Below are 20309 nucleotides of genomic sequence, written 5' to 3'. Positions count from 1 at the left end.
GATGCTTTCTGGGGTGGCCTGCCCTGCAGAGAGGAGGCCCTTTGTCAGAGCTGGTGCTTGCTTGTTTTGCATGTAGCAGAGAGTCTGAGAATAAAAAGAAAAATGCTAATAACACATATATATGGGAGATGTGCATACATCTGCTCACTATGATCTCAGGTCAGTCTGTAATGGACTGTTAGCTGCTTTATGGTCCTCTTAGAGGGACAGCACGTAGAGTGAAAAACCAGGAGAAAAGGCATGAGCAGGAATGTGCCTCATACTGGGCAGTGTCACTTTCAGGTCCCTCAGCTGTCAAATGAGAGATTGGTGCAGGGCTACACTCCTATACAACTGTCCATCTTCTCTCACATCCCTAATTTAGCATATCCTTATGCACCTTGCCTTCTTGATATGTACTTCATATCGATAAAAACTATCTTATTTTGAACTTAATTCACTGTGGAAGGAAGTTTCATATCACTTTTGTAAGTGAAAAGTAATTATTATTCCCTGTCAGTAAAAAATTAATACAAAAAACAAAAGGTAGAAGAATACCACTGAGAAATCATCTCAACACTTAAATTTGAAAAGTAAGGTACTGCGTGATTTCTCAAATCTCCCAGCTCAAACAACCTGTAATTCTGGAAAGAGAAGTAAATGATTTAGAATATAGAATGAGGTGCTGCTGTTGTAGCACAGCAGGTTAAGCTGCCACCTACAATGCCAACATCTTATCTGAGTGACATTTTGAGTCCCTGCTAATGTGCCTGTGAAAGCTGAAGAGGGTGGCCCGAGAGCTTGGGCCTCTGCCAGCCATGTTAGAGACCAGGTTCCTGCCTCTGGCCTGGTACGTCCTGAGCTATTATGGCCCTTTGGGGAGTGAATCAGTCAATGGAAGATCTCTTTCTCCCTTTCTCTAACTCTGCATTTCAAATCAATATATCTTCTTTAAAAAATCAGCATATGGAGTGAGTATGGGGAATGTGCTGCCATAGCCCCTGGGTCACTATCTTTTAGCATAGTTACTAAGGACAAAGTTTGGCAAGATCAGGGGGTGGGATGACACAGACAGTGTCATCACATACTTAGAATAATTGGCAGTGCTTTTGAAGTTAGCATTATAGGCTTCATCTTTGTCTCCTAAGATTCCAAAACACAGACTGTCAAGTTGTGCATTGATGATCATCACCCTATCATCCTTTATACCTTTCTAGCCCACCTTTGAGTAGCAGGTTCAGAGAGCCATCCTCAGACTTGAGGAATGTGGCCTTCAACCTGCAGGCCATCGGTATTAGGCAACTTTTCATTACTACAACCAAATACCTAAGAGATGTCACTTAGGAAGGAAGGAGGTTTACAGTTTTGCAGGTTCACAGTCCAAGATCAAGTGGGCCTCATTGGTTCAGCCCTCTGGTGGGGCTGGAGGGTGGCAAGGGTGCAACATATGCAGAGAAGCAATCACGTGGAGAAAAAGGAAGTGGCGAAAGACAGGGAAAACACTCGTAGTCCATGTCTAGGTAGTCTCACCATGTAAACCAACCATGATTCATTCAGTAGCTCTGCCCAAATAACCTAATCCAATGTAACCACTTCCCAAAGGCTTTACTTTAGACATCATAATTGTATTAAGTTTCCACCCTTAATCCATTAACATTTATCTACTAACCTAAGATTTTGGGGAGCAAGTCTTAAACACTTGGGCCTTTTGGGGGGACACTCAAACTTAATCCAAACCACAACACCTTCCTTTTCACTTCCAAAGCTTTTCAAGTCTCATTCAGAATAACCAAAGCAGCTGCTGCTTAAGAAAGTTTGTCATAAGCCTTTTAAATGTCAGTATCCAATGCTATCTTGTTTCTTCTGCCTTTTAGCAACTTCCTGATATGGAGGTCAAAAATCCATCAGAATGGAAAAAAAGAGAGAGAAAGCCAACTCATCCTTAGCTCCCTGTGTCACTAATATAGACTGGAGCTGTGTCATGTACAGGAAAAGTAGCTAGCATTGGAATCTTCGAAAATAGAAACTTAAATTTCTCCCAGATTCCAACCTGAAAGCTGTGTCTATGTGACCACAGGTAGATCTGATAAAATAGATACAGAAGACCACTATGTGAACTTGGAATACACAATGGCAAGAGACAAGGAGAACCAAAATAGTGGTTCCCCCTCTCAGTGCAAGGATTTGTGTACCTCACCTCCAGCATGGCCTATTCCATGCCCACCAACCTATATATATCACATCAACATACCTGTTTGTATGTGATCTTGCAAAATTGAAACTCCTAATTTCTCCTCCTGTAAAAATGTTGGGTTCCCTTCAAGCAATGGCTCTCAGCCTTGCTTGCATTAGAATCACCTGTAGAACTGTAGAAACCCAGATGCCAGGCCTTACCTGGACCAAGCAAGCCAACATCTCCTCAAGTGGGGCCTGGGTGTTGCAGTCAGCTTCCAGAGCTCCACAGGTGCTCCCAGTGCACAGCCTGGCAAGGAACAAGTGGTTTAGGATGAAGAGAGGGACATTTCCTTGGCAGATCATATTCTATCCCCTGCTTGCTCTAGTAGAGTGAGCTGAGTCTGAGGTGGGAGTCATGGATTAGACAGATCTAAAACCAGGAGAGAAAAAACTGGGAGTCAGTAGCAATACATGCTCCCTTCATTCCTCTAGGGATTAAGACCTGTCAACTTGACACCAGGTACACTACAATAGGGGTCACCAATTAGAGAAGCAAACAGGAAATTTGGCACTGAACACTTTATATACCCAGAAATTCTACCATATCTTGAAGACAAGCCTGCTTGCTGGCAGGGTTTGAACCTGAGTTAGGGAAGACGTTCTAATTAAAAGGCTAAAGAAGAGATGTGGGCATTTGGCTCCATGGTTAAGATATCACTTAGGACACCCCATCCCATATCACAGTGCCTAGGTTGGAGTCCTGGCTCCACTCCTGATTCCATGATTCCACATTTCTGCTGGTATGCACCCTGGAAATCAATAGGTGATGGCTGAAATGTCTGGCTCCCTGCCACCTACAAGGGAGATTCAAATTGAGGTCCATTTGCCTGGCTTTGGCCTGGCCCAGCCCCATGGATCATGGGCATTTGGGGAGTAAACCAGCAGAGGAAAGAATGCGCATGCTCTCTCTCTCTCTGTCTCTCTCTCTCTCTCTCTCTCTCTCTCTCTCTCTCTCTCTTCTTTCCAAGTCAATTAATTTTACTTACAAAAAGGCCAAAGAGGGACTTCACTGAGATCTTCATTTAACCAATGGTATCATTTCCCAAACAGCAGTAGCATACTGGCCAGTCCCTTTTAGGGGTCAACTCAGACTCAGTGCCTCTGTGCTCTTGTTCTTGCTTCTGTCTCCTGCCTCACTTCCTAGAGCTCCTCCCCGCACTCAGCCTGATCCAGCCATGCTCACCTCCTTCCAGGTCCTGAGAATCCTCAAGCCGTATTTCCTTCTCAGATCCACCACCTGTTGTTTCCTGGGCCTCTGGGCTTCTGCCTCCAGAGGGTCACAGGGTTTGTTCCTCTGATCTCCATGCCAATATCACTTCCTTGGAGGGGTCCTTCTGGACTCCTTTATTTAAATAGCACCCACTTTCTCTCCATCCCTTTTCCTTGTTTCATTTATCCCTATTGCATTTATTATACCTTTATAGTTTAGCTGTTTCCTCTAACAGAGGATAAGCCCAAAGAGAGCTCAGATCCTTTCTTTCTTGTTCATTCCTATATAACTAGAGCATAGCAAATTGCCTAGTATAGACTAGTTGTTTAGTAAATACTTATTCAATGAATAAACATCATGTTTCATTCCCCTTCTATTAAGGTGTTTATTTAAAGGCAGTGGCACTAGGTTTATGTTTATAGTAGAGATAAACAGTCTGCTTTTTTTTTTTTTATAAAAGATCTATTTATTCATTTGAAAGTCAGAGTTACACAGAGAGAGGAGAGGCAGAGAGAGATAGAGAGTGAGATCTTCCATTCGCTGGTTCACTCCCCAGATAGCCCCAGTGGCCAAAGCTGCGCTGATCTAAAGCCAGGAGCTTCTTCTGGGTCTCCCATGTGGGTGCAGGGCTCCAAGGACTTGGGCCATCTTCTATTTCCCAGGCCACAGCAGAGAGCTGGATTGGAAGTGGAGCAGCCAGGTCTCAAACCAGCACCCATACAAGATGCTGGCGCTTCAGGCCAGGGCATTAACCCACTGTGCCACAGCACCAGCCCCAACAGTCTGCTTTTTAAATGACTTCACATAAGAAAAATGGGAATCTGGAAGGGGCATTTGGCCCAGTAGTTAAGGTGATACTTGGGACAGCCACATTCCATATCAGAGTGCCCGAATTTGAGTCACAGCTCCATTTTCAATTCCCACTCCATACGAATGCACACCCTGGGAGTCAGCAAGTGCTAGGCCCTGCCACCCCTAAATGGGAGACTCAGACTGAGTTCTGGCTTTCGCCTGGCATGGCTCTGGCTATTGTAAACATTTGGGGAGTCAACCAACAAATGGAAGATCTTTCTTTGACTGTCTCTCTGCCTTTAAAATAAATAAAAATTTTAACCAGGAAAGAATAGGAGCATCTATCTCAAGCAAGATGTTACTAGAAGTATAAGTGGTGTGCAGTTGTGACATCGCTAAGGAGAGTGTCGCTCCCCGTCTTCGTGGAGGAACGACACAGGACCCTGCGCTGTTCGTTCGTCTGCTCGGCCCTCCCCGGGTTTGCTGCTGGTTCTTCCCGGGTTGGCTGCCGTCCCTCCACCTCCGTGGAGGGGCGGGCCCCCTAGCCACTTTCCCCACTTCCGCGGGGGAGCGGCATACCGCCAGCCGGCTCTCTCGGGGGCTGCACAGGTGTTCCTTCAGATAGATGTTCCCCTTAGATGTTCCTCGTGCATGTTGTCTCTCTCCTCCTTTATAGTCCTCTTCCACCAATCCCAACTCTGCTACCCACACGCCAAGTACGCTGCTCTCCTCCAATCAGGAGCAGGTCCTGCTGTTTATTGGTTGAACTGGAGGCAGCTGGGTAGAAGTTGTTACTCCCTTCTCAGCGCCATATTGTGGGAGAGCAGATGCATAGAATAAGTCTTAATTCCAGTAACTTAGTCTAGTCCGGGTTGCTCCCCACAGAGAGTGACAGGAGAATGACAGGTGTTCGAGAAACACCACATAAGGAAACAGGACAGGAGACACAATTGGGAGGACAAACATGCAAGTGAGGATTTTGGGCAGCTCCAATGCAATCTTGTGTGGTTGTTGAGGCACAAGTGACCACGAGCCGTGTGCCCAGTCCTATGGCAGAGGTTAGCTGGCAGGATTCAGAATCCAATCCCATCTTCATGGGATTCACAATGTGAACCTAGAAACAGCATTGACTCCCCACCAGGGCAAATGAAAATGTGAAGAATGCTTCCTGAAAGTCCAGACAGGCCTGAGAGGAGAAGTCTTTCTTGCCCAGAGGCAATCAGAACTTCTTCTCAGAGACTGAATAGGGCAAGTAAATGCTATGGAGAGAAATCAAACAAGGAAAGGGGATGGAGAGAAAGTGGGTGCTATGCAGATAAAGGAGTCCACAAGGATCCCTCCAAGTGTCCATTTCTTAAAAAGTTGAAATGATTTATTGGGGCACTTTATCTTCCCAATGTACTTCAGAGTTAATATCCTACTTAATTTTATCAAAGGTCTGTCCCTTGAGTGATAGCAAGGAACAGAAGATTCCAGGGAGGAAGTCTGAATAAGGCCTGAAACAGTGGGTGAGACTTCAGTGGACAGACACTGGAGCGAAGGCAACCAGACTGAACGGGCACCCGGAGCCAAGTCAGGCAGAATAATAGTGGCAAGTAATTCTGAGAAAAAAGGAACATGGAGAACTTAGTGGAAAATGCACACAACACCTCCTCTTAGCCTGCTTAATCCCCAGGCACCATCACAAAGGCATCACTGATGCTAGCGCCCGTGTTCCCATGGAGAGGAGCTGCAAGGAGCCGTCTCTGCTTCCAATTCACCAAACTCAACTTCTCCTTTTTATTTCCCTAAAGAAAATATTGTTCCCCTTATAAACACCCAGGCAGCAAGCTGTAGCTGTCCTGGATTCGCAATAAAGGGAGGGCTCTTTCTCTCCTGGACAAAAACCCTGGAAAACCTGAAGCTTTTTTTTTTTTTTGTCAGAGCCCTGAGTAGCGCTGCATAGAGCTGCTCTCTATGAGCGCTGGGATGCAAAGGAAATCTCCCCTCCAAATAAAGAAGAGGCCTGCCCAACCACAAAGGCTCCATCCCCTTTTAATTCCAGGGCCAACAGACCCTCAAAATGAGATTTCCTCCGGTGGCTGAGGGCCAGGTGCATATACCACCCTGCCCCTTTGCCCTACTGCTAGAGCCTGGCAACCTTGTGGCAAGTCATGAGTGGTCTTTGCATGGCTGTTTGCTGCTGCTTTGCAGTAGTGTGTCTCTGTGTGTCAAGAGCACCACTTCAGTGCCCATATCTTAAAAGTTGAAATGATTTATTAGGACACTTTATCTTCCCAATGTACTTCAGAGTTAATATCCTACTTAATTTTATCAAAGGTCTGTCCCTTGAGTGATAGCAAGGAACAGAAGATTCTAGGGAGGACATTGTGCTATTTAATAATGCATGGAGAAACGAACCGCTCTTCCCAGTAGGTCAGAAGCTCCTGCTGGTCCCTCGCTTCCTCCCCACATGCTAATATCTGATTTTTGAGAAAACTCCCACTTGGAAGATAACTACAGGATGGAAATGCTCACTCACTCTCCACACTCCCCCTTCTGAATCAAAAAGCAATCCATGAGCAGCATCTCCCTCTTGATCTCCCTTCATCATTAACATCTCATTTTAAACCAAAAATGTGCTTCACAGAATGTTAATGACTGTTATGCAATCTCGATTTGGAGTCAAATAAACTTCAGGGACTACTGAGTTAAAACAAAGTTAAGCAGGTATATTTACTGAGGTCATGTCCAAGCCTTTAATAGGTGATTCTGCCCTATTAATATTCAAGAAAGGCATATAATATTTAGCAGTTCTCAAATCTGGTTTTTCCATTAAACATTTTGTGGATGCAATGTTGTAAGAGGTATGAACTCATCAACTAGTTTTGAACTAGCAAAAAGACATCTGTCTGTGCAGCAATGCTAAGTATCCCCCTAAAACTACAATTCCCAGGGCAGTGAGTATTAAAACGTGAATAACTACTAGGCTATGGTGTGGGTCAGGGTTTATTCACACTTGGACTTCTCCCAGTTTTTTTATGAAAATAAGCAGTGTTTACTTGCATGAATAGAAAAATTGAGAGAGAATTTTATATTTGTTTCATACTCGGAACCAGAAATTATCCTTTCCTGCAGATATGTAAGCATTTCTTGGCACTGATGGAATCCCATACAATCTTTCTCACCCCTCTTTTGAGCAGTGGGATCAGCAAAGAGAGGACTGGCTGGAGACTGGCCTAACTCTCTTCCTTCTAGGGCTGAAATATGTGATTCTTATAAATGGAGAAATAATGGATACCCAGAATTGGCAGATGCTATGGTTTAGCTATTAGTTTGGGAGTCCCCCAAAGGGCTATGTCTTAAAGGATTCATTCTTAGGATGGCATTGTTGGGAGGTGGCAGAATCATTAGGAGTCAATAGGTCATTAGGTCCCTGTGGGAATGCCTGCAGAAGGTATTCATTACTAGATAGTCAGTTATAAAAACTTGAGTTGAGCCCAGCCATTCTCAACTCACAGCCTTGCCATGAGACCGTTATTCCATACCTGCTCTGCCATTGTCATCCACTAACCTCACCAGGTGCCAACCCAATGGGACCGCCTGATTTTAGACCTTTCCTTTTATCTTTACAAAGTTAGTTGTCACTGGCGTTTCATCATTGTAGTGAAAGGGGGATTAATACAGAAACCAAATTATTGCCTTTGTTAGTTTCCCATTGGTTCTTCAACCCAGCTTTATCACTATCTCCCATCAAACTGACCTGCCTACAATGGTCAAGATGAAATTTGACCACCAGCCTGCCTGAGTTCAGGGCTTGTGCATTGAATCGCACCATCATCCTGCTCCTCCACACATAGGGATACACACATAAAAGGAAAAGGAAAATGTCTGGAAAACAAATGATAGTCACAGAATATCTGTGCTAGTTCCAGCTCCAGAGTGTAGAAGCCAAGTGATTTCAGAAGGTGACAGTCAAAGCTGAAAAACTGTAAGATGCAAATTGCAGCAGACTCTATATGCACTCCACAGGAGTTAATGCCTCACTGGAGAAGGATAGAACAGATAGGTAAGTGTATTTGCTGAAATAATTACAAAAAGAGCTAGATAACGACTTCAACTCAGGGGACTGAATTTTAGATTAAATAAGGAGGTCCCTGTGACAGGAACAGTCTGGGGCCAGTGTGTCCTGTCCCTCTGCAGCTCTCCACTAGTTCCTATGCCAATCAGGCAAGGAGGGGCCCCTGTTCTTGGGGTCTGCCCAGCCATTTTAAATTGCTGGAGAGGAGGGATGCAGCCTGAGGAAGAAAATGCATCATGAAACTTCCCAGCAGAAGAACCGTGTGCTGCTATTGGTCCAGCAGCTAGTCAGTGGGAAGGGGCTCTTCAGCATCACAGGGCTGCTGTCCCCACCACTATACCCTGCCCCTTCCACGTAGGAAAGCCAGCGAGAATTCCCAGCCCTAGCAGGCTGACATAAAATAGCACATAAAAACTCCTAATATCCAGGGGTGTGGGAGAAAGGAGGAAAGAAAACAAAACCCTTTACCTGCTGATCGAAGGAGGGACCCCCCCACCACCACATACACATGTTCCTGTTTCCCCAACATTCCAGAAATGATGCAGTCCGTCCTGCCTTTCTTTTTCCTCCACTTGGTAGCGGAAGGAACTCACCTACCTGGACAACCACAGGGTCTAAATTGCTCCCGGCAACTCCCTCCTCTTCAGCTGTTATGTTCCCAGCTATTTTCAGTTATGACAGGCCAGAACACTTCCCAGAGTCTCTAGCCCAACTTCACTCCAGTGTTCTCATCTGTAGATAGTAAGGAGTAATGCTACCAACCACACAGGATGGTTAATGGAGTTGTTCTGGAATAATCTAAGTCAACGTGCTCAGCAGAGTAGCAGACACAAAGCATGCATGCAGTCAAGGTACTACTAGCAATGATACTTGAGTTTGACTTTGTCTACAAGCCTCACAGGAACTGGTTTCAGGGCAGATTCTCATCCAGAAAGGGGGTGGGTGGTGCTGGGAATCTGTCGTCTGTGCTTCTGGCTGGAGGACCACGATTTGAACAGCAAGCCTCTCAGGCATACCAAATGGGTAAAATACAGTCTCACAGTCTCCACTGTTGAAAAGTTCTAGTACATGAGGAGGAACTATATATGTGGTCAGTTAGTCCAATGTCAAAGCAGGAATACTTGTTTGACATAGTACATTGCTTGGGATGCCCAAGCCCTAAATCACAGTGCCTGGTTTGAGTCCTGCCCACCCTGCTTCCAGCTATAGTGTACCTTCACAAGTAGCAGATGATGGCTCAAGTTCTTGGGTCCCTGCCATCCATATGGGAGACCAGACTGAGTTCTGGGCTCCTGACTTTGGACTGGCCCACCGCTGGCTATCACCAGTATTTGGGGAATGAAAAAACAAATGGAATGTTCCCCTCCCTGACCATCCTCCTCCTTGCTGTTTTTCATCTATTTTTTTTTAATTTTTTGACAGGCAGAGTTAGACAGTGAGAGAGAGAGAGAGACAGAGAAAAAGGTCTTCCTTCCATTGGGCTATGGCCAGTGCGTTGCAGCCGGCGCACCACACTGATCCGAAGCCAGGAGCCAGGCACCTCCTCCTGGTCTCCCATGTGGGTGCAGGGCCCAAGGACCTGGGCCGTCCTCCACTGCACTCCCAGGCAACAGCAGAAAGCTGGTCTGGAAGAGGAGCAACCGGAACAGAATCCGGCGCCCCGACCAGGACTAGAACCCGGGGTGCCGGCGCTGCAGGTGGAGGATTAGCCTAGTGAGCTGCAGTGCCTGCCTTTGCTCTGTTTTTCAAATAAATAAATAGCAAAACAGATCTCTGGTACAAATCAACCATTTTGTAGGAGAAAGTCATTGTCCTCCAACAGGCTTCCTGGGATGGTTTTCACTGTAAGTTATATTTGTATAATGAGCAGACTTTGAGGAGGCCCAGACCCATGAAATATTTTTTAAGTTTATGTTCAGTTCTATCTTCCATCCTCTGGTTCACTCTCCAAATGCCAGCATTAGCCAAGGCTAGGCCAGAATGAAGCCAAGAGCCCAGAACTCAACCTGAGTCTTCCACATGTGCAGAAGGGACCCAAACACTTGAAGTCATCACTACTGGTTCCCAGGATCTACATTAGCAGGAACTGGATCAAGATCAGGGCAGCCAAGAACCTTAACCTTCAGTTCTGGTTCTGGTTATACCCAGAAAGGAATCTCTTGTGGAGTTGGGAAAGCATATGCTAAATGAATGAGATGCTCAAAGGCTAGAGAGCCCAAAGCTTAAGGTGCCGTGAGGAGGAGGAGACAGGTATCCAGTGGACCCTGAACCTGGAAGTCTATGCCCCAGGCATCAACAACACACAGTCAAATGCAGTTGAAAGCAAATATGTATTCATTTCCCAGAACTATAGTAATGGAGGCACAAACTAGTGCCTTGAAGCAAATAAAATTCCATTGTCTCAGTTTATTGAAAACCCCAAGTCTAACTCAGATCTCTATCTCTGCTGCCTTACAGTGGTCTCCCTATGTGTCTCTGTGTATTCACTTGGCGGCCTTCTTTTAAGGATACCAGTCACATTGGGCTGGGAGCCCACCCTATCCAGTGTGACTTCATCTAAACTATTCATATCTGCAATGACTCTATTTCCAAATAAGTTCACATTCTGATGTATTGGGAGCAAACACTGCACCATGTGTTTTTGGAAGACACAGTGCCGTCCATACTAGCAAACAGGAACACATTCATTGGCCCTGAGTCATTGTCCATGGCCTGGTAAGTTTCAAAAATGGACTTTGGACAAAAACACAGGGCCGGTGATCTGGAGGCCCTCTTCTGTCTCTGCGTGTACACCTTCCCAGCTCTGGGGATCTCTGAGCTGAGCTGGAAATTGAGGCTGCTGTGATGCAGGGAAAGAGGAGCATCCGAATCCCCACTGAAGCCTTCTCTCCTTTGTCCCATCTACCTGCGAATGGGAGACCACCAGGCTCCTGTGAGTGTGTTCACACAGATGGGTTCAGTTAAAGAGCAGTTTACAATGTCTTTCTCCCTAGTTACTGGTAGAAGCAGTAATCTTTCTTTCCTTCCCTTTGCTCTTGTCCAATGAAAAACTTATGTCAACATTGTCTATATTGTGATTTTTGTAGGCAAGTGGAAAGGGACAGTGGCTAATTATCTTATTAATAGAAACTGTCCTTTTTGAAAAAAAATAGAATTTTTTAAATAAATGACTTTTTCTCTCAATGCACATGCTCTGGCTAGGTGAATGAATCCATTGTCCCCTAAATTCACAATATTTTGTGTTCCAAATAACACATCCTCCTAATGCCTCAGAGGTATCCAGCATGCAAGAAGCAGTTCACACAAAACCCCCTGCACCCATCACCCACCCTGTGCAGTAAGAGCAGTAAGTTTTTCAGACTCACGCTGAAAGACTGATTGTTCAGCTCAGATTTAATTCAGAGCATCCATTCTCTTCTTAAATCAAGAAGGAAGTTGGCTACATCGCGTGGGTAGGAGAAGAGAAGGTATGGAAATAAAAGAACCTGAAATGACTTCTATTTTCAAGGCAGCTGGGTATAAGTTACAGCTTCTGTCCTTGCTGCTGTCTATAGTTGGAGAAAACAGCCCCAACAGCTAGTTGAATCTGGTAGTTAATTTTAAACCAGATTGAAATACCATTAACAAGCATGTGGCCCCCCCAGTCCAAGCAATCGTCAGTAGTCACTGGGTCCCACTAATTTCCAGAAGATGCAAACATTGGGCCCTGGAAATTTTAGGCAGGGAATAGCAAGGTTCAATATCCTGATGTCCTCAGGCCTGTCTTAAGCAATTTAGGCCATTGCCCAAGAAGGCATAAACCTGAGAAACTCCTAAGCCATGCTTAGTAAAAATAAACTATCCTCTACAGGACAGGCTTAATTTTGCAAACTCCATTTCCTGGAGATAATTGGTCACTAGGCACTTACAGGAGGATTAGTCCACTTGAAGTTCCATCTCCTCCCCTGAAATCTTACCCAATCCTTCCAGCATTGAATTAATCTCCGCTGCTTTGTGCTCCCATTCCACTTGACCTGTACCTCAATTATAGCACTTATCACAGTCTCTCTGGAATTATGGTTATTTCTGCATGTCTTATCTCCCACTCCTAGATTCTAGGGTGTCTAAGGACCAAGAATCTTTCATGATCATTTTCATATTTCTAGCATCTAGGACAGGCTGTGGTATGTCCTCAGTAGATACGAACTACATAACTGAAGGATGGGAATGAATGGATGATTTGTGCTTTTCTCTATTATCAAATGTCACTACCTCCTGTTACACAAAGTCTCAATCAAATCCTTTGAAAGAGAATTCGGAATACTGAAGAGATTCTGGGATGTAAAAGAAACAGGAGAATTTCGGGGTGAGTCTTTTGGGAAATTAAAGAAGTCGGCAAACAAATGCATATGGAAAACCCACATTAAGTGCCCCTGCTTGCTTCAGAGGGTTCCAGAATGGGTAAGCATAGAGATAGGCTTTGAATCACTACAAGTTCTTGAGAGTATACAGAAATTTCCTTAGGAGAATAAAAGCAGAGAAGGAGTTTGAAGGAGGGACGTGGGAAGGTTCGGTTCATGAAGTGAGAGGAAAAACAGAAAGACTGGCACTGTGGCCTAGAGGGTAAAGCCTGCAGTGCCAGCATCCCATATGGGTGCTGGTTTGAGTCCCAGCTGCTCCACTTCTGACCCAGATCCCTACTATGTCCTGAGAAAGCAGTAGAAGGTAGCCCAAGTCTGTGGGCCCCTGCACCCACATGGGAGACCCAGAAGAAGCTCCTGGCTTCAGATTGGCACAGCTACAGCCATTGCAGCCAACTGGGGAGTGAACCAGCAGATGGAAGACCTCTCTCTGTCTCTGCCTCTCCTTCTCTCCCTGTGTAACTCCAACTTTCAAATAGATAAATAAATCTTAAAAAACAAAAACAAAAACAAAACATAGCTCCAGGCCCACACACAGTAGAAAGTAAGGAAGGGTTTCAAGCCATAGTTCAATCTGTGCATTGCTATCAGGATGATTTCTTTGAGCTACTTCTCTTCGTTCTTATATCATGACACTCAAGCCTCAAAATCTAGAGGAATCTAGTTGGTTGAAGTTGGATCACACATCCATCACTTGGATTGGCCCTTTCCATGGGAGACAAGTCATTTCTCCAGGAAATGGGATTCTCAAAAGGAAAAATAAAGGTGTTATCAATGAAGAAGGGAAACTCAGTGCTTGGCAATAAAACACTACTAAATATCCAAATTAAAAAACTACTTTAGGGACTAAAACTCTAACATAATAGGAAAGAGAAATCTTAAGAATCTTATTTAAGCATATTGGATTTGAAATCAAGGGCAACACATTTTGACAAGTATATCCTGTCTCCTATTCATGTTTTCCATATAATTCAGGGTTTTCCTTCCATGTTAAATTACTTAGGAAGCCATCTTTTTAACAGAAAAAAAAACAAATGTTTGGAAGAAGTCACAAAAAAACTTTTAAAAAAAAAACAAATAAATATGCTACACATACATTCACACCTATAATTACAGACATGGTTGTTAGTTTAGGAACTATTCTTTGAAACAGAGATCCTTTACCCTTGCAAAGAGCAGGTCCTCCACAACTGTGTAATAAAGGCAGAAATCTATAATGTGATTCTAAAAATATGACTTCCAAGAAAATGTTTATGGGTAGGAAAGACAGATGCATCAGCATAAAAGAGCTTTCACACAGAACACGATGACTTGTTTTTCCTTCTACTGATTCTAGAAACGGCTTTCAGTTTCATTGTAACTACAGTCAGAAGAATTGATGATTTTCATTGGCACATCTCTTTGCTCCTGGAACTGCTTGTTAATAGTGGCTGTGAAATGTTATTCTGTGCTATCAAAAAAAAAAAGTAATATAGAGCAAGTGATACTGGCATAAGGATGGACTTCTATGTCGCCGAAAGCAGCTAACTGAAACTGGCATTGAAGGTGGTGAAGGAAGTCGCTAGCAGCAGAACACAGAGAGGAGTAAGCAGAGTTGAATTTATTAAAAAAATAAAAAATAAAAAAACACTGCAAGGGAGCATTGGATGAGCAGGTCAGCAAGAAAGATGCCTGCTGCTGCCATATGCTGCAAGGAGCAGAAGTCGAGCAGGGCAGCTAGAAGCTGACTACTGCTGCAACATGGATTATTATCTGGGAGATATGTACCTAATTTTTTAAAAATGCAAATCAAAACTACAATAGATACACTTCAAATCCCCAAAAATGACTACAAACCACCCACAGTAAATGTTGACAAGGATATAGAAGAATTGAATTTCTCTTACATTGCTACTGAGACTGTAAAATGGTACACCCACTTTGGAAAGCAGTTTGGCTGTTCCTTTCAATGCTACACATATGATTATGTTAATATTAAACCATAGAATCTAATAATTCTAGTAGATAAGAGAAATAAAGGCATATGTCCACACAAAAACTATGCATGAATGTACCTACCAGCATTATGTACAATAGCTTAAAGGTGGAAACAGTCCAAATCTCTATCCACTGGTGGATTTTTAATGAGGTGTACATATGCAATGGAATAATATTTAGCAATATACAAGAAAGAATGAGGTACTGACACATGCAAGAAGATGGATGACCCTTGAGAACATGCTAAATACAAGCAGTCAGTCACAAAGGGCAACCTGGTGAGAATGATTCCTCTTCTATGAAATGTCCTGAGTATGTAAATCCATAGGAACAAACCAGTAGTACCCAGGGGCTTCGATATAAATATACTGCATGTGGCTCTCATGGGCATAAGGCTTCCTCTGAGGGTAATGACAATGTTCTGAAATTGGATGGTAGTAACGACTGTCCTATGACTATGTTCTTGAATGTGTAAAAACCCACTGAAATACATACCTTAAAAGTTTCAATTTTTTATTTTAAATCTTACAATAAATGAAAACACACAGTATTTACCTATCTGTATCTGACTTATTTCACTCAACCCGTCTTCCAGTTTCATCCATTTTGCTGCAAATGACTTAATTTCATTCTTTTTTATAGCTGAATAATATTTCATTTTGTATGTATTTTTTTAATCCATTCATCTGATAATGGACTTGGTTGAGTCTATATTTTGGCTGTTGTGAATAGTGTTGTTATAAACATGGTAGTGCAGATACCTCTTTGATATAATGAGTTCATGTCTTTTGGGAACAAATCCAGTAGTGGGATACTGGCTCACATGACAGGTCCATTTCTGGTTTTTTCTTAATGGTATACAAATTACATCTCAATAAACTTGCTACTTAAGAAAAATCAGAGTTAGTAATCATCTCTCTGAGATGGTAAATTTATGGGATGACTTGTAGTTTTCCAAACTTCATGTTTTCAGACATTTCTATAACTGTGTGTACAATCTGTCCTTTGTCTACGATCTTCTACCCATGTTCCCTTCCCGTGACTATTCTGCCCTGATATTTTCCTATTCTTCCTTCATGAATTGGTTCAAACTTCACCTATACTACGAAGACTTCTTGATACCTCACTGAACGTTCAGCTTCATTCAGCTGAAGGCCCACTTATGCATCCCAGCACATGGTAATAATCTGTTTCTATGCCTATGTCCCACTGGTGTGTAAGCTTCTTCCAGTAAATTTATCTTTGTGTTTTGAGGTCTGGCACAGTGCCTGGTACATTTCTAAGGTCATTTAAAAATGTTTACTAACTGAAGCCAAGACACTCTGAAAAAAAAAAAATGACCTAAATGAAATATCTCTGTGAGTGAGATCCCAGTGGAAAGAACAGGTCTTCAAAGAAGTAGGTACCTTTCTCTGAAGGGAGGAGAGAACCTCCACTTTGAATATGACCTTGTCTAAACAAGATAAGAGTCGGAGAACTCAAAAGGCTTCCATAGCCTTGGAAACTCATGACTGGTGCATAGGGAGATTACTGATGCCATAAACAGGAGTGTCAATTTGTAAAGTCAACAACAGGAGTCACTGTGCACTTACTCCTCATGTAGGATCTCTGTCCTTAATGTGCTGTACCTTGAGACTTAATGCTATAATGAGTACTCAAACAGTATATTTCGCTTTGTGTTTCTATGGGGGTGCAAACTGTTGAAATCTTTACTTAATGTATACTAAACTGATCTTCTGTAAAAAAAAAAAAAAAGAAATTATCAATTCCCAACTTGACTCTCACTGGGATTAAACATGACAATAGGTCTGATCTGATTTCATCATCATTTAAAAAATCATCTATTATTTTTCACTTTATGTTTCTGTGTGGGAGCAAACTGTTGAAATCTTTACTTAATGTATGCTAAACTGATCTTCTGTATATAAAGAGAATCGAAAATGAATCTTGATGTGAATGGAAGGGGAGAGGGAGTGGGAAAGGGGAGGGATGCGGGTGGGAGAGACGATATGGGGGGGAAGCCATTGTAATCCATAAGCCGTACTTTGGAAATTTATATTCATTAAATAAAAGTTAAAAACAAACTACTTAAAAAAATGTTTACTAACTGAATAATTAAATAAATGAAGGCTTGAAAACAGAAAACGAAACAAAAGCCTAACTCTAGAGGAACGATTATGTAACGTCAGGGTGTATTCAGATCACTTACAGTGTGTTGGATTTAAACTTTAAAAGCTTTTATATGTTCAAGTCAAATTGCCTATGGAAATCAAGCTACCACAAATAAATATTTGCTTTCTAAATATGAGTTGCTAACTTAGCTTTCACTTGTCCCAGGACAAGTTGAGCTTCCAAAGAAAGGCAAGAAATTGAGCTTGCCACATGGAATACACTTGCAAAACTGGTCAACTAGATTATAAGATCCTGAATCATTTTATTGTTGTGCATTGGTCAATAGAGCCAAAATACTTTAAGGATTGAATGATGGGTCTATTATGGTGATAAATAAGACCACAGATGAATAAATGTTAACCAGATATTAGCCTTCCAAAACAGGATTGCCCTGCATCTTAACGTTACTTTGTAGAAGAAGAGATAAAAAGGAAAATAATTCCAGGACTAGAAAATCATGTGTAAAAGTGAGAATATGTGTGGTAAATTGAAGAAGCCAATGTGGCTAGTGCATGATGAACATGAGACAGCAGCTCTTGATAGTTAACATGATTCTGTTAGACAGAACTATTGGTCTTAATTCCTCATCTCACTTCCCTAAACAGCAGGAGCGATCTTCAAAAGTTCATGGAAAACTATTAATATGGAAAAACAATGCATGGATTTCAAATTATTTTTGTTCCAAAATAAACTTAGCTTGCAATTAGATTTATCAGTGAATTTCTTGCAGTGCCCTCACAGGCTGCAAGGTCACCTTTGCCAGGGTCTCAAAGATGGAGTCTATATTCACCCAACCCATGATTTTGGGCTTAACAGAAAGTTGGTCAATGGAAAGACAGAAGTGATCTTAATTGTCATTTTCTAGAAAGTCAAAATGGAAACGGTGTGTTCCTGCTTACCTTCCTGGAGTTGTACCCTCCATGTAGAGTCCTAAAATTACATCAGGCTCCAGCCCACCAGTAGACATGAGAGCAACAGCGTTAGTATTGGTTAATTATATAGCATTCCCATGGCAATGGTAAGCTGATATCACCGTCAATTCTCATCAGCCACATTTTTATCCATTTTTCACTTTAAAAAAAAAACAGGATGTATTTATTTGAAAGGTAGAGTTAGAGAGAGAAAGAGAGAAAGAGAGAAAGAAAGAGAGAGAGAGAGAGAGAGAGAGAGAATTAGAATATGTCTTCCATCCACTGGTACACTCCCCAAATGGCTGCAATGACCAGTGCTGGGCCAGGCTGAAGCCAGAAGCCAGGAGCTTCTTCTGGGTCACTCATGTGGGTGCAGGGGCCCAACCGTTTGGGCTGTCCTCTGCTGGTTTCCAGGCACACAGGCAGGGAGCTGAATGGGAAGTGGAGCAGCTGGGACTCAAACCAGCACCTACATGGGATGTTGGCATTGCAGGCAGTGGCTTAACCCAATGCCAGTCCCTCTATTTTTCACTTTTTAAAGACTTTTTGGGGCTGGCACTGTGACATAGTGGGTAAAGCCACCATCTGTAGCACTGTCATCCCATGTGGGCACCAGTTTGAAACTCGGATGCTCCATTTCCAATCCAGCTTCTTGCTAATTCCCCTGGGAAAGCGGCAGCAGGAGGCCCCAGTGCTTGGGCCACTGCACCTACATGGGAGACATGGATGAAAGTCCAAGCTTCTACCTTTGCACTGCTCCAGCCCTCACCATTGTGGCCATTTGTGGAGTGAACTGGCAAACTGAAGGTGAACCAATTTCACTCACTTAACTCTCTCTCCTTCTCTTTTTTAACTATACTTTTCAAATAAACCAAATCTCTTACAAAACCACTTTCTTATTGTTCATATAATATACAGTTGCCAAGTCATTCCTGGAAATGGATGGTTGTTTTCAACTCATAATTAAGCAAACAGGAGTCCAAGTAACTCTATTTGGAAAACATAAACCTTATCTGACCACATGTCTGATTTGTTCCAGCCATTTGTTTAGTTGAAAGAAAGCTAAATTCTCATCTCTTTTCCGCCTTTTCACCAGGACGTCTGTGATTTCAGTTTTGTAGTTGCAAGTTTCTACATAACTGAAAATACACGCACACACAGAACTCCCTGGCTTGTGGTTTACATTTTGATACTTTGGAATGTGAGTACTAGTCATTCAAAAGATGAAAGATTTCTCAACAAAGTAAAACCACCAAAGGTAGTGTGAAGTTATTTTATAAATAAACCTGATTCATGCTCATTTTCTCAGGTTATAGTTCTTAAGCTAAATTTCTCAAAAAGATTTAAAGAATATGTATCCCAAACTTGAACTTAATAGGTATGCAAATAGAAGATTAATCTTATCATTTGTGGTGAGACATGTCGTAGGACTTGTTGCTTGGGAATATAAATCCTAAAACATTTCTGAAAATAGAGCAATTATTCAGCATGACATTGAGTGTGGTTCCACACAACACAACAAGCAATATAGATCCATGAAACAAAAGGTTTAAGTATTGCCCAAAGTGATTGTACCCTAAACAATGACTTTAAAAATTAATTCTTCTGGGAGCCACACATAGTGGGCCTCCGAACACAGCCTGGCCAATTAGTGCACCCATCCCTGTGCCTTGGTAATTGTTAGAGATGGATGTAGACCTAAATTGGATTTTCCTATTGAAGATGAAACGGAAGTTGGCTGCTGACAGTCAGGGCTGCCGATCTGCTAAGATGTGTGAGATGTCTACCTGGACCCCACAAGGAGAATGAGCAAGCCAAGCACAGGCAGGCAGCTTGGAGGACAGAGGGTTGGTCTGCCACCACTTTTTTCAGCCCTTGGTCTCCAGTGTTGACAATAAACAAGATACAATTCTTTTAACTGTACATAGAAACAGGGAGACTGGATGTTTAGGTAAGCTTTCCTTAACATGGTTTCCTGTAAAACTTGACCAACAAAAGATGCCAGTGTGCTGCAGGTCATGCTATAGGATGCTGGAACACATCAGTCCTCTCATCCTATCAGACTCACTCTATCTTTTGTAGGGGAGGTTCTGGAATTGTTAAGCAGATTTTAGAAGGAAATCTTAACTTAAGGTTAATTTTGTTTTCACTTCATTGAAGGAACCCAATCTACTGAGCCCTGAACTCTGCTGTTTATAACCATCCTTCCATCAGCTCTTCCTCTTCCAACTCACTCACCTCATCCACTTTGGTTCGTGTTTCCCGACTCAAGATGCAGTCTGTGACTTGCATAGGTTGGCCACACATGAAATTTCTTTCACAAGATTCAGAGCATACACAAGCTAAGCCTAGAAATGCAAAATCAAAGATATTTTCAGGGGAAACAAAAGCTTTTGAATCATGCAGTCTATCCAGAGTCCTGAGAGTGTACTTGGAATGAAAAGAGCATGCTTAGAGAAGTGGTACAAGGTAACAACAAAGATAGGAAAGAGGAAAAAAAAAATAGGAAGTGGATTTTATTAAACCTTGGATGTGCCATTGAGTATTTCTACAGCGGATGCCTGTTGAAAACA

The 20309-nt window shown here is 42.7% G+C and overlaps 1 protein-coding gene and 1 long non-coding RNA gene across 4 annotated transcripts in view; one reads left to right on the top strand and one right to left on the bottom strand.

The window, feature by feature from the left end:
- LOC127486064 (uncharacterized) overlaps window positions 1-20309 on the bottom strand; it is a 147234-nt gene that overhangs the window by 40958 nt on the left and 85967 nt on the right. For both annotated transcript variants that reach the window (XR_011379212.1, XR_011379213.1), the window contains exons 3-5: window positions 19975-20084; window positions 17725-17896; window positions 2374-2584 (exon numbers count right to left, since the gene is read on the bottom strand). This is a non-coding gene — a long non-coding RNA (uncharacterized lncRNA). The remainder of the gene's footprint in view (window positions 1-2373; window positions 2585-17724; window positions 17897-19974; window positions 20085-20309) is intronic.
- Window positions 1-20309, top strand: part of SYNPR (synaptoporin) — a 364988-nt gene that overhangs the window by 268914 nt on the left and 75765 nt on the right. The gene's annotated exons all lie outside the window — the stretch shown is intronic.

The sequence above is a fragment of the Oryctolagus cuniculus genome, chromosome 10 (genome assembly GCF_964237555.1).
Source record: "Oryctolagus cuniculus chromosome 10, mOryCun1.1, whole genome shotgun sequence".
In the NCBI taxonomy this organism is placed as follows: Eukaryota; Metazoa; Chordata; class Mammalia; order Lagomorpha; family Leporidae; genus Oryctolagus; species Oryctolagus cuniculus.
This window is presented reverse-complemented; position numbering and strand designations above follow the sequence as displayed.